We start from the raw sequence: 12,910 nt of genomic DNA on the forward strand, positions 1-12,910 counted from the left end.
CATGGGTTTTTTACTGTGGTAATGGTGATTTTGGAGTTTGGTTGAGCTATAATTGCCAGTTTGATTATGGATTCCTCTTGGTCATATTGCAGAGGATCTTGCAGGAGTCTGTGTTAATTGGTAGTAGTATAGTTCATGACTACATTTGGGATCCAGGAGGATTGATTGGTTTATTGTTCAGCCATTGCTTGAGGACAAGCAATGTTTGGGAGGGGAGGACTTGTCATGTCCCCTTTTCAAATAATAAAAAAATAATAATCTTTGCTAAGACAGGCAGGCCCAAGAAAGTGAAGTTTCGGAAAAAGGGAGTTAATCTTTGGAAACCGTTGGACTAATAAATGATAATTATTATTAAAATATGTTTCATTAACCTCTCTTGGACGTGAGTTACAGTTATTCCCTTTTTAAAGAGGTTTGGAGGCATTTTGGGGGGGATTCCAGACTTGATTTTCACTCATTCTTTGTTATTCTTCAGAGGCTGCCAAACCTGTGGAGAAGGAGACCCAAGAACGGGAGTTTGCAGGTTTCCAGGGAGACCCAAGAACGGGAGTTTGCAGGTTTCCAGGAAGGCTAAGGACGGGAGTTTGAAGCCATTCCATGTGCATGCTCATACAGAGTTTGCCTTTGTGCTGAACAGTGCAGATTTGTGAGTTTCCGGGTGTATTTTTTGTAAGAGTTTGGTGTTTCCGGTTGAGTATTTCATATCAGTTTTGGTTGCTGCTGTATTTTATACTTTAAGCTATTAAAATAGATCTGAATATATATATTGGGACATGATTAAACTTCTAAGATAGATTATTAGTGTTCTTGTGGTGTTTCTGGGCATATTTTGTGCTATTTCGGGAGCCCGATGTGCATAGTTTTGGTCCTACATTTTCGAGCTGTTGTGTAAAGGCTATACGGATCTGGAAATGTCAATTTGTAGGCTGTTATGCTGCTGAAAGTTCTGTAAAAATTTCCATTTTCAGATTCATTAATAATTTGTGAAGTTGTGAAGCTTTTAGCACTATTTTCAACATACCCGATTTGGGGTTTTCTTGAGAAATTTGGTGGATCTTTGTGATATCAGTTGTTTGATTTTGAAAATCTGATTAGAGGTGTGAAATACCATATCAAATCAGAAAAGGGGACATTACAATTTACTTTATATACTAAGTTTTGTAGTATTCACCAAGTCATACATGTGCTGACGGAGTTCAAGCTACTCGAAAGTGATCAGTATGAATCGAGCTTCTATGTCTACCAAGTTCATGATGATGTTAAGTGTTGACATTAGTTGTTGAGTATCAGAACATCATCGAGTTTGTCTTGTAAACCTGAATGCCAGTAGTTGAGATGACTTTGTGATCTTGATGGAAACCTATGTTGTAGCCAACTTTGATGAATTATGATTTAGATTGGTATACATGTAATAAATTGTATCATATCGAAAATAAGTAAGTATGAAGAAAATATAAAGAGTAGAAGTGAAAATTGAGAAGGCTAAAAATAGTATAAGGGACAACAAATATTTATATATCACATCAAGGTGATCTTTACATTTCAAAGGAATCTCAACTAGAAAATTAGAGTTGTAGATCAGAGATCAGCCACTAGTTCATCCTAATAGGTGCATCGATCAAATCCTTTAATAGAGTAGACTTAACATTCTTTGACAAATCTCTTTATCGAGTGCATACTTTATTGTATGTTTTGTAAATCCTTTCACAATGTGGACCTAGTAGTCCTTATTGCTCCTAATAGGGTAGATCATTAAAAGTGATCAATGGTAAGCCTTAATAGGCTAACTTTATATTGAAGTCCTAAAGCTTCTAGGTATCATCCCCACCATATTTTTACTTTCTATTTGGAAGGTTTTTGGGTCACCATACCTTGTGTCAAAGTATTGTGAATGTTTTACTACTTTCATTCTTTCATGTATGTAATTAGATTAGAATATTATATGAAGGATTAATTGATGAAATAAGTTAAAGTTTTATTGGTTTTTTATTCACCCTTCCCCTCTTAATAACCTTTCCTATCTAATATTTTCAACAATTGGTATCAGAGCATTATTGTTCTCATAGAAGAAGTTTAACAACTTGAGCCAAGATCATAAGCAATGGAGGTATATAGGCTAGATAAGGCTATTGACAAATAAAAGTTGGATCTTGAATTGGCTATTGGGAAACTAAAGAAAGAAAAGGAGCAACTCTCTAAATCATTGAAAAAAAGGAAAGATCTTGCAGTGGAAATGAATGAAAATCTCTACACTAAAGAAAGAATTGAAGATATTTGTCTAGAAAGAAATTTAGATGAAGCTGATGAAGCAATCAAAGACCTATTAGAGAAGAATTCCAATCTTCAAGAAGAAGTTAGAAAGCTGAAAAGAGAACAAGAAATCCAATTAGTGAGATTATGTGAAGTAATGGAAGAAAAAGACAAAGCTAAATAAGAGATAGAAAAAATGAACAATGAAATTCTACATCTATCCCTTTAGAAAGTAGACTTCATTGATCAGCTAACTAATACAAATGAAGAACTTGTGAATCTAAGATTAGAGAATGAAAGGATGCAAAATGATCTAAACACTAAAAATAAAACTAATGAAAGAATATTTTAATCTCAAGAAAGAATGAATCATTTGAATGAGAAAAGTCAATATAAACACAAAGACAAAGTTGGAATAGGATACACAGAAGAAGGTGAATCATCCAAGCAAGGAGCTCAAAAGAATAAAAGGCTTACTTACAATCATTGTGGTAAGTTAGGTAATACATCAAACAAATTTTGGAGTAACGATAAAGAAAAATTAAATGGAAAGTGTTATAGATGCAATAAGCATGGTCATAGAGTGAGTGAATGCAAGGAGAAATATAAGTTTTAAGGTAAATGTCACAATTGCAAGAAATAAAGACACAAATCTTCTGAATGCAAAATCAAGATATTGAATCTAGCTGAACAAATTGTAAAAGAAATATTTGGATGGGACTACAACACATGGTGTAGATGCCACTACTTTGGAGATTTTGGCCACATTCAAGAAAAATGTGTGAAACATCACATGAGGAAAAGAGACACCACTAGAAGATGTTTCATTTGTACAGAACTTGGACACTTTGCTAAGAACTGTATGAACATAGGAAGAATTGAAGATGAAAAGAAATCCAAAGTTGACAATATCAGAAAGAAAATGAAGAAGCAATGTATACCAAAATCTCTTGAGAATGAAAGTTTGAGTCATTAAGTAGATATCACTCAAGAGTTGGGTGACTCAAGCATCTCAACTTGAATCCCTATGGGAATAACTAGAACTAAGACTCTAAAGAAGACATCTCACATTAGTTCCAACAAGTAAGAAGAAAAGATCCATATCAATGTTCAAGATGTATAAGGATCACCAAGTTGTTATGAAAATTTAGACCTTTACTGAGCTAGGTTAGGTTGTAAGACCCTGCCGAGCAAGGTTGGGTCACACTAAAGTATTGTGTGTGGATAATGAGTTGTTGAAGACCCTACCAAGTAATGTTGAGATTGCTAACCTATGAATGTCTGTCAAGTACTAAAAGATAGAATTGAGTGGAAGAAAGTTTGTCTCCGAGTGAGTGGTTGTACCAAAGCATTGATGGCAATTGAAAAGTGGAAATTTGTTAAAAGGAAGAAAATTAAATTCATTTTTCACCACGAATGTTTGAGAGCTATTTGTGAAGAGTGATTTCTGTGCTTCCAAGAAATCTTTGTGTTTGTTGTTTAAAGAATTCTCAAAGATTTCTAAAACCCTTCAAGACCTTACCAAAAATGGATTCTTCTAGCAAAAAAGTGAATAAAGGATTAGAAATGTTGATTTAAGGAGTAGAATGTGAGTTTCCAACATTCAAAATTAGTCCAACAATTGCCTAATCACTCAACCCAGTAGGTGCACAATCAAAAATTCCTTCCCAAGCATTACTCATATATGATATACACTTGTATTATCATTGTTATATTCAAGAGCTAGACACACATGAAATGCATGAGGGATTAAATGAATTGATTGTGAATGATGCTCTAAAACCTAATAAAAGGGTTGGACACATATTTCACATATGTCAAGGGATTTTTAGGAAAAATGAATAAGATTCATACTGAGTCAAGTTCACAATGGAAAGTTATGGTTGGATTAGCCCATTTTGATTATAAGGAAGATGATTCATTGAATCACTGGCCTTCCAATGTTAAACAAAGTGAAGGTGACCAAAACCCTAGGTTAGGCTGAATTGGAAAAGAAAACTCTTACCATGTGGGATGAAAAAGAAATGAAGATAAGTTGAATTATAGACATGGAACTAAAATTTAAAATTCATGTGATTACCCACAAAATCTACAACTCTAGTCATCCCAACAATGTGTCATGTGAAGCAATAGATTTGGCCCTCAAGGTGGTGAAAAACAACATGTCATTCAACCTTGCCAAGTTGTTATTGAATTAGTTCAATAAGAATATGGAAAGAATCAGAGGTTCCAAGAAAAATCCATGTAAGTTTGGTTCACTCATAAATTGTATATTTTTCTTTGTACAAAAATTCTTCCCTTCCAAACACACAATAGTATGGAGAAAAGATGTACCTAATCTATATTAGATTAATGAATACATAGTAGAGATGGGTGAAATGATAGTACAATGGATAACTACTTTGATACATTAAAAGAAAAGATGAATAATAGGTATAGGATACCACAAAAACTTGTAGAAGAGTATGAAGATGATATCTATTTCATGGTAGACTATTATAAGGTGTACATTTAAATAGTCAGAATGAGGGTGGCAATTGTTAAGCCTTTTGAATATGAGGTTAACATTGATGATACACAAGATATCATTGAGGTTGTACTAAATGAGTCTATATATCTTAAGGCACCTTATTTTGGAACTTATGAAGAAGCCAAGGCGAGGACAAAACTTGAAATTAAGATTCTTCAAGTAGTTAACAAAGGAAGAAAGATGATAGAAAATCTAAAGAAAGAAAGTTCTACTCTCCTACTGTCAGAGGGAAAAGGATATGATGTGGAAGAAGATGAAGAAGAGGATGAAGTAGATGAAATGAAATATAAGGAAGAAGAAACTCTAAGGAAGAAAGGTAAGGTTATCATAAATAGACCTACAAAGTCATTCACTGTAGTATTCATAAGGACATGAAAATCAAAAATAAAATTGAAGTCTAGTAAGGAGGATGTCGAGAAAATTATTTTCAAAAAGCCTCCACCTACACTTCAAGAAAAATTAAAGGAATTAGAAGGAGGAGCTAGAATGGAAAATTTCAAATCTCTCAGATATGAAACTAAGAATGTAAATGAGAAAAAGAAAATTGAGGACATGATGATGAAAAAATTGGGTAAATGTAAGTACTCTCTTGATCAACTTGTACAAAAAATTCCTAATGAGCTTATGCAAGCAATCAAACCTAGATAGGAGTATGCTAAGAAGATTGCAAAGACATATTTGAATAGACTTTAAGGAAACTCATGCCGAGTCTTAGTAAAAAAGAGATTAAAGAATATTTGAAGAAAAATGAAGAAAAACTCACTCTTAAATTCAAAAAATGCATAATAATGATAAATGATATTGAATATGTAGTAAAGGAAACCACAACTACATAGAACAATTTTTACAAACTACATCAACCTAGTAATTTTATTGTTCATGTTAGTGAAAAAGATGATGATAGTGATGAGGAAGAAGATGTGGAAATAAAAGCTAATGTAAATCTGGATGATGAGGAGGAAGAATATGAAGCTACAAAGAAAATTCTCCCAAAGATTCAAAGTATTGAGGAAATTGACCCAAAAAATATTATAGCAGTAGTGATGGCCTCATTTACCCACTCTGCAAGAAAAGCTTTAATGCCATAAAGCTCTAACAAAGCTTCTACCAAGTTGGTTGTGAAAACTACTATAACACTAAGCACCCAACAATGTTTGCACATGTTCAGCTTAGCACTATACTGATTGAAGTGATCAACACTTCGTCCAGCAAGCAGTAAGTGCCTACATCATCAAATTTGACAATGTAGCAATAAGATATTTCTAGTGTCAGTGCCATATCTACTTTTGTTTCTAGCCCCTCAATAACTAAAATTGTTACAATTCCAAATGTGTTAATATCTAGTACAATGACAGCTAAGAACTAGTCTCAACTGAGTACTGAAGTATTAGACAAGGGTAAGAAAATTGTTTCTCCTACTTAAGAATGAATGCATGCATGGTTAAGAATGTTATATGGGTTCACTAAATTATGAAAAAGTTTTATTTGGACTTCTGAACCTTGAATAACTAATTCACCCCCCTCTCAGTTATTCTAAAGAATTCCAACAATTAGTATTAGATTGCAATTGCTTAAGAGGATTAGTTTCAAGGAACTAAAAGCATAAATATCAAGATGTCAAAAAGATAGGTACACATGGAAAAGTTTGATGAAGCTACACCTTCAAGGACTTGGAGATTATGCACAAACTTGCATTACAGCAGAACATGTTGATCTAGTAGGAGCCCTAACTATTGAAGGTTTGAAGAAAAAGGAGCACAATCAGGCTATGTTGGAGATTGCCTCCACCCTAAGCTATGTTGAGTTTGATGATATTAAAGACCTCAAAAGTGTGAACTAGATGTGGGATTCCCTAAACACCATCCATGGAGGAGACAAAAATGTTCAAAGAGCAGAGTTAGAAAGCCTCAAAGGTAAGTTTGATGACATGAGAATAGAAGAATGTGAAAACATTGCTCAATATGCTGCTAGAATAAAGAGGTTGTTGGTGCTATAAAAGGTGCAACTAGTGAAATAGATGATGAAACTGTGATAATTAAAATCTTGAGAACATGGTTTCATGTGTATGCCATTAGAGTATCTACAATTTAAGATTTAAAATGTATACCAAGAAATGATTTAACCCTTGAAGTTATAGTGGGTAGACTCACTATTATTGAGTTATCTAATTTTGACAACTATAGACTAGAGAGTATTGAATCAACTTTCAAAGAAAAATTGTTACTAAAGGATTCTGAGGAGGCAAACCCAAAGAAGAAGAAAAGAAAGATAAAGTATGCATCCAGTGACAAAATAATAGATGAAGAAGACATTGAACAATTGGAAGCATTACTGGCTAGAAGATTCCACAAAGGAAAAGGTAAATTCAAAGGTAAGCTACCTATCATTTTTTTAATTGCAATGAAGTTGGCCATATTCAAAGAAGGGAACAAGTACAAAAATAGAAGAGAAGATGATGGAAGAGACTATATAGATAAAGGCAAGAAGTCATGTTACATTTTTGATGAAAAAACTTTGATGAAAATGATGGTGAAGTGGTATATGTTGCAATGAAGGATGAATTAGATTAGGATGAAGCTATTGCACTTATGACTTGTGTGAACAAGAATGACAAATGGATCATTGATAGTGGATGCTCACATCACATGACTAGAGACAAAAGTAAGTTCATTACCTTAACCTATTATCATGGAAATATTATAAGATTTGGTAATGATGCACCATGTTCAATAAAAGGAAAAGGGTCTATTAAGCTTACATACAAGATCTCATGTGACAATGCTTATTATGTTGAAATATTGAATTATAACTTGTTAAGTGTGTCACAATTGAATAATTTCGGGTGAAAAGTTGAGTTTGAAAATATATCATCCAAGATATATGATACAAATGGAAATCTAATTGCAAAAGGATACCAAACTAGGAGTAATCTATTTTATCTGGAATAGAAGATACTACTTGTCCTATTGCAAAATTTGATGATGTATGGCTTTGACACAAGAGATTATGTCATGTTAACTTTGATAATTTGATTAGTATAAGTAACATGAAAAGAGTTAGAGGTTTTTCTATATTGAAAAAAACAAAAAATATAGTGTGCAAACAATGTCAGCTAGGAAAAATGATAAAGTCAAGCTTTAAAAGTAAAGCTTATGCCTCTAAGGAAATGCTTGAAATTTTTCATACTGACTTTTGTGGACCTATTGAGGTGCAAAGATACAAAGGGGACAAGTATACAATGTTGCTTGTTGATGATTACTCTAGAATGATGATTGTCATATTTCTAAAATAGAAATAAGATGCGTTTCAAATGTTTAAATGGTACTTGGCAAGAGTTGAGAATGAAACAGTTAAGAGCTTGAAATGCTTGAGATCATACAAATGAGGTAAGTTTACTTCACATGAATTTGAAGTGTTTTGCAATAATAGAGGAATTAAAAGACAAACATCAGCACCAAGGACTCCCCCACAAAATGGAATTGCTAAAATAAGAAATAAATCTATAATGGACTATGCCAAAACACTAATGATGGAGAAAAAGGTTGCCTTAAAATACTGTAGAGAAGCTATAAGTACTGCAGTATACACTTTGAACCATCTGTAAGTAAAGAAAGCTACTCATTCAACACATTTTGAACTATGGTATGGTCATCCACCTAATGTGAAATATTTTAAGGTATTTGGAAGTAAATGCTATATTCTCAAAGATGTTAGGAGTCAAAATTTTGATGCAAAGAGCAAATAAGTTATATTCCTTGGTTACTCCACAAGAAGTAAAGATTACAAGTGTTTAATTACTATTACTAAAAAAATTGTGGAAAGTGCAAATGTGAATTTTGATGAGTTTATAGAAGCACATGAAGCTAATCCTAAAGAAGAACCAAAAGACTACAAGACATTTGCATACTACTATGAAGGAATGCCTATAGAAGAGGATGCCACAAATAATGCAAAAAATCAATAGAAAGTTTCACCAACTACTGAGTCACATCTTGTGAATGTTGAGTTGCATTCAAATGCCAAGTTTCAGAATAAGAAGAATGCACAATCTAAATATAAGATTGGCACACATGAAAGAGATGCTGAAATACCTGACAGAGATGCACAAAGTGATACTGAAGCTGAGAGAAAAAATCGAGCCACAAGAATTGAGCCTAGAGTGTCGAAATATGTCAAAAGAAACCATCCTATAGATCAAATCATTAGAGACAAAGATGCAAGGCCAATAACAAGAAATAGGTTGAGAGGTGAATCATGTTTGCTAAGCATGAAGGAACCTAAGATAGTGAGAGATGCATTGGAAGATGATGATTGGTACAAGGCTATGGAAGAAGAAATTCAATGGATAGAAAAGAAAAAAACTTGGAGCCTAGTTCCTAGACTAGAAGACAAGAATGTGATTAGCACAAAATGGGTATTCAAGAACAAGTTGGATAAGAATGGTGAAGTAACAAGAAATAAAGCAAGACTAGTTTGCAAAGGGTATGCACAAGAAGAAGGAATTGACTATGGCGAAACATTTTCCCCTATTGCAAGAATGGAAGGAGTAATAATTCTACTTGCTTATGTTGCATATTTTTGGGACTGAAAATTGCACGATCAATTTTCAATCACATATTGAAAATTTTGAAGAATCAATGCCCTATAAGTGCTTTTAATGCATATGTATTTGGTTGTTAGTTTGAGGCATAGATGGTGTTTGAGTGGCTTGAAACCTTTCATTTGACATGTGCATGTGATCCACAATCTTAAACTACCATTTCAAGCCATTTCGTGAAGTCCCATTTTGAGCAATTGTCAAATCTGCATTTTGCTCAAGTGTCAAATAGCGATAGGAGGCTGTGTTTGCATGTGAATACCCCATATCTAGTAATGTTTCATGACTAAAATATTTGGGAATATTTAGTGTCCATACCAAAGAACCTATGTTTCATATTTCAAGTCATTTTGAATCTATTTGACTAGGTTTTGAATCCCTCAAAGTTGGTCATTTGTTGTTGTCATGCTGATGTAAATTGTTCAAAATTCTAGAAGGCCTTGTTTGACTTGTTATAACTTTGACCCAGTTGATCAAAATGATAAAATTCCTTTTGAATTACATTTTAGAGGTTATAAACTAACTATGTTTCAATTTTTAGATTTTGGCAAATCCGTTTGATCAGTTTTCAAATGTGATTCCAAACACAATTTTTGACTTTCTATTGGTGTCAAGAAAAGCAAATTTGTTATTACCCCTGTTTGTGATGTCATAACTTGATATTCATGATAGGTGAGAATAAATATATTTTACCACTATGTTTTACTCTAAAAATATTTTAAGTGTGCCAATTTTCAAGTCTTGATGAATCCATCTACACGCTTTTCTAGGTCAATTCCATTTGCAAAAAATGCTTTTTTGTTAGTGCTTTCAATTAACAAATCCTGGTAGCCCACTTTGACCACTCGTCAAATTTTCCTAGTTATTTTTCATGAGCCTAGCTCATAGATTTATACTCTCCTCATGATAGTGAATCAACACCCCAGTTTTCATTTCCCCAAGTGTCAGTTTACCTAGTTTTTGAAGTCAAATCTGAACGTGTTTTATTATTTTCTGACATGTTTTCTTGTAGGTAGTTCTGACAGGGTAACTTTAACAATCAATATCTTTGGACTAAGAATTTTTCATGAGACGAGATTTAACAAGATATGAGTGTGCAACATAGAGAATCAGTATGTTTACTTCCAGAGCCTAGTTAGGTGTTTGGGTTAGTTTTTAAAGCCGATCAAAGGACCTCCTCGCACAAAGTCGACAAGTAGTAGATCAAGGATAAAATGATATTCAAATGTTGATCCATTGGTTGAATTTGATTTTGATTATTATTAGGTAATGAATGGATTAGTTACAATTATCAGTTGTTCGAAAACAAATTTTTTTAGTCAAACCGACTTTGGGGCCTGACTAATCTTGTCAAACTGATATGAGGTTTGGAGGTGAGGATAGTTTGATATTTTGAGCATCATTGCAAGACAAATTATTGAGCATTGTCTATTTATGATAAATCATGAAGAGTTTAAATATATCAGGGTATTACCAAACATTAAAAAAAAAATGTATTCACCAAAATCAGAATGCCACTGACTTCTATAAGAGACATATGCTTCTAGATGGGCATAACTTATATGATGGGGAATAACCAAAAGAGTGAAACTCACTAGAAGTGAACAATTTGGCAATGTTTATTCATTTTTATTTGTACCATGACCACCTTTCCTTTTAGGGTGGAGAAGACTTAATGCTAATTTTGCATGTGCTCTTCTACTCTAGACAATTAGGACTGTAGATGCACCAAAGATAGTAGTTGGTAGTTGGTACCTAAGGAATACCACAAATGGTAAAATCTTGGTTTCCAAATTAGGATTTGTTAAGACAACCATTTTTTTTATGGAAATCAAAAAGCCTGAAGGTTGTTTTGAATACCTAATGTAAAATAAGAGGATGTTAAAATTTTTCCATTCATTAAATATATGAAAAAGAAAGTATAAAAGTAACCAAATATGTTTCATGAATGCATTAATACAACTCGTAATTTGGGGTGGCTCAAATGGCATATAATTCACTTCATGCTACTTTCAAATCTTCTGCCAATGCTCTCCATAGGGTGCCATTACCACATCTTTGCTACTGAATGTTATGTACTTGGCCACAGATGTGAATGGCCTACTGGCAAAGATCATATCATAGGTTTTAAGAAACTCTTTAGGTGTGGTAGAAGAAGAGGCCAAAACTATTGGTACCTAGCCCAAATGAAGATAAATGATGGGCCCATACCTTTTTCCTAGCTCAGTAATGAAGACTATATAAGGCATTTAAAGAGCAAGCCATAGACTAAGGAGGAGTATTTGACTAGTATGGGACCATGCATGCAAAGAAGAGCAGGCAACAATTCAAAAGAAGTCCACACTGGAGGGAAGTGGTATATACAAGCCGTAGGGGAGCTAAAAAGGAGCCCCACAACATGAAAAAGATGCAACTTTTAAAGTATGGCAAGTAAATCAAATGTTGCAGTTAGGCTTTCTTGTATCAGGCGGATTTCTTAGAAAAAGGTAATTTACTTTATGTTGGAAATGCCAAAGGGTAGATTTTGATTATTGCTACACAAATTAGAAGAATACAAGCTCTATTTTTGGTTCTTGTAGGTGCAATAATTAGACAAATTGTCATTATTAAGAGTGGAAAGTATCTACTTACCAACTTTAGGGATAGTACGATTCTGGTTTTTGAGATTTGTTTACCACACAATAAAGTAGTGCAAACTCTAGAAAAATTAGCTAATGGTTTAGGAGAGAATTCAGTGACTGAAATCATGAAGCCAGTCAAATCTCAATGCCTAACATTTTCTAAGGAGTTCCAAGATGCAATTAATCATCTCCCATGGAAGGTTGCATGTTTCAGTGGTGATAGTGAGTGGATTGTTGGCACACCTACTAGCAAATGGGAGCACTAGATATGCATATGGAACAAACAAGGAAAACTTGTCAAAATCTTAGAAGGACCAAAAGATAACTTGACAGATTTGTCATGGCATCCTATAAGGCTACTGATGGTTTTAGTTTCCCTTTCAGGAGGGGCTGTGTTTATATGGGCCAAAGATTATATAGAAAATTGGAGTACTTTTTCTCTAGATTTTAAAGAGCTTGAGGAGAATGAAGAATATATTGAAAGAGAAGATGAGTTTGACATGAAACCTAATATTGAGAGAGTTACAACTGCACATACATGGAAGAAATAGAGGAGAGAATTAAAAAACATAGAACTGGGAGAAGTTTTCTTTTAAAACATATATCCCACATCACCTAGGAGAAGAGCTTTTGAGGTTTTAAAGTAATATCCCACTCTAACACTAAATGTCTTCAAGATATGGCCTTTTTGAGAGCCATTGATCTGTGAGGAGGGGCCCACTCATCCAACCAGTGAATATAAGAAAATTTTGGTCAGAAAGAAAGGAGAGTTGTTGAAAAGTGTTGGTGTAAAATGTGGTCATGAGAACTATCAATGGAAAGTTGAATTTTTTGGTCGTTATGTAACCACTGAATAATAGGAGGATCTCATTGATAGTGACATGGCAACCTCCTAGAAAGTTGGAATTTTTG

The 12,910-nt window shown here is 33.6% G+C and overlaps 1 pseudogene; it reads left to right on the forward strand.

Moving 5' to 3' along the window:
• Positions 1 to 11,676: 11,676 nt before the first annotated feature.
• Positions 11,677 to 12,549, forward strand: LOC149545535 (protein RBL pseudogene; annotated as a pseudogene).
• The last annotated feature ends 361 nt before the right edge of the window (positions 12,550 to 12,910 follow it).

Source organism: Cupressus sempervirens, chromosome 7, assembly GCF_028749045.1.
Source record: "Cupressus sempervirens isolate cs-2001-9-10 chromosome 7, ASM2874904v1, whole genome shotgun sequence".
Classification (NCBI taxonomy): domain Eukaryota; kingdom Viridiplantae; phylum Streptophyta; class Pinopsida; order Cupressales; family Cupressaceae; genus Cupressus; species Cupressus sempervirens.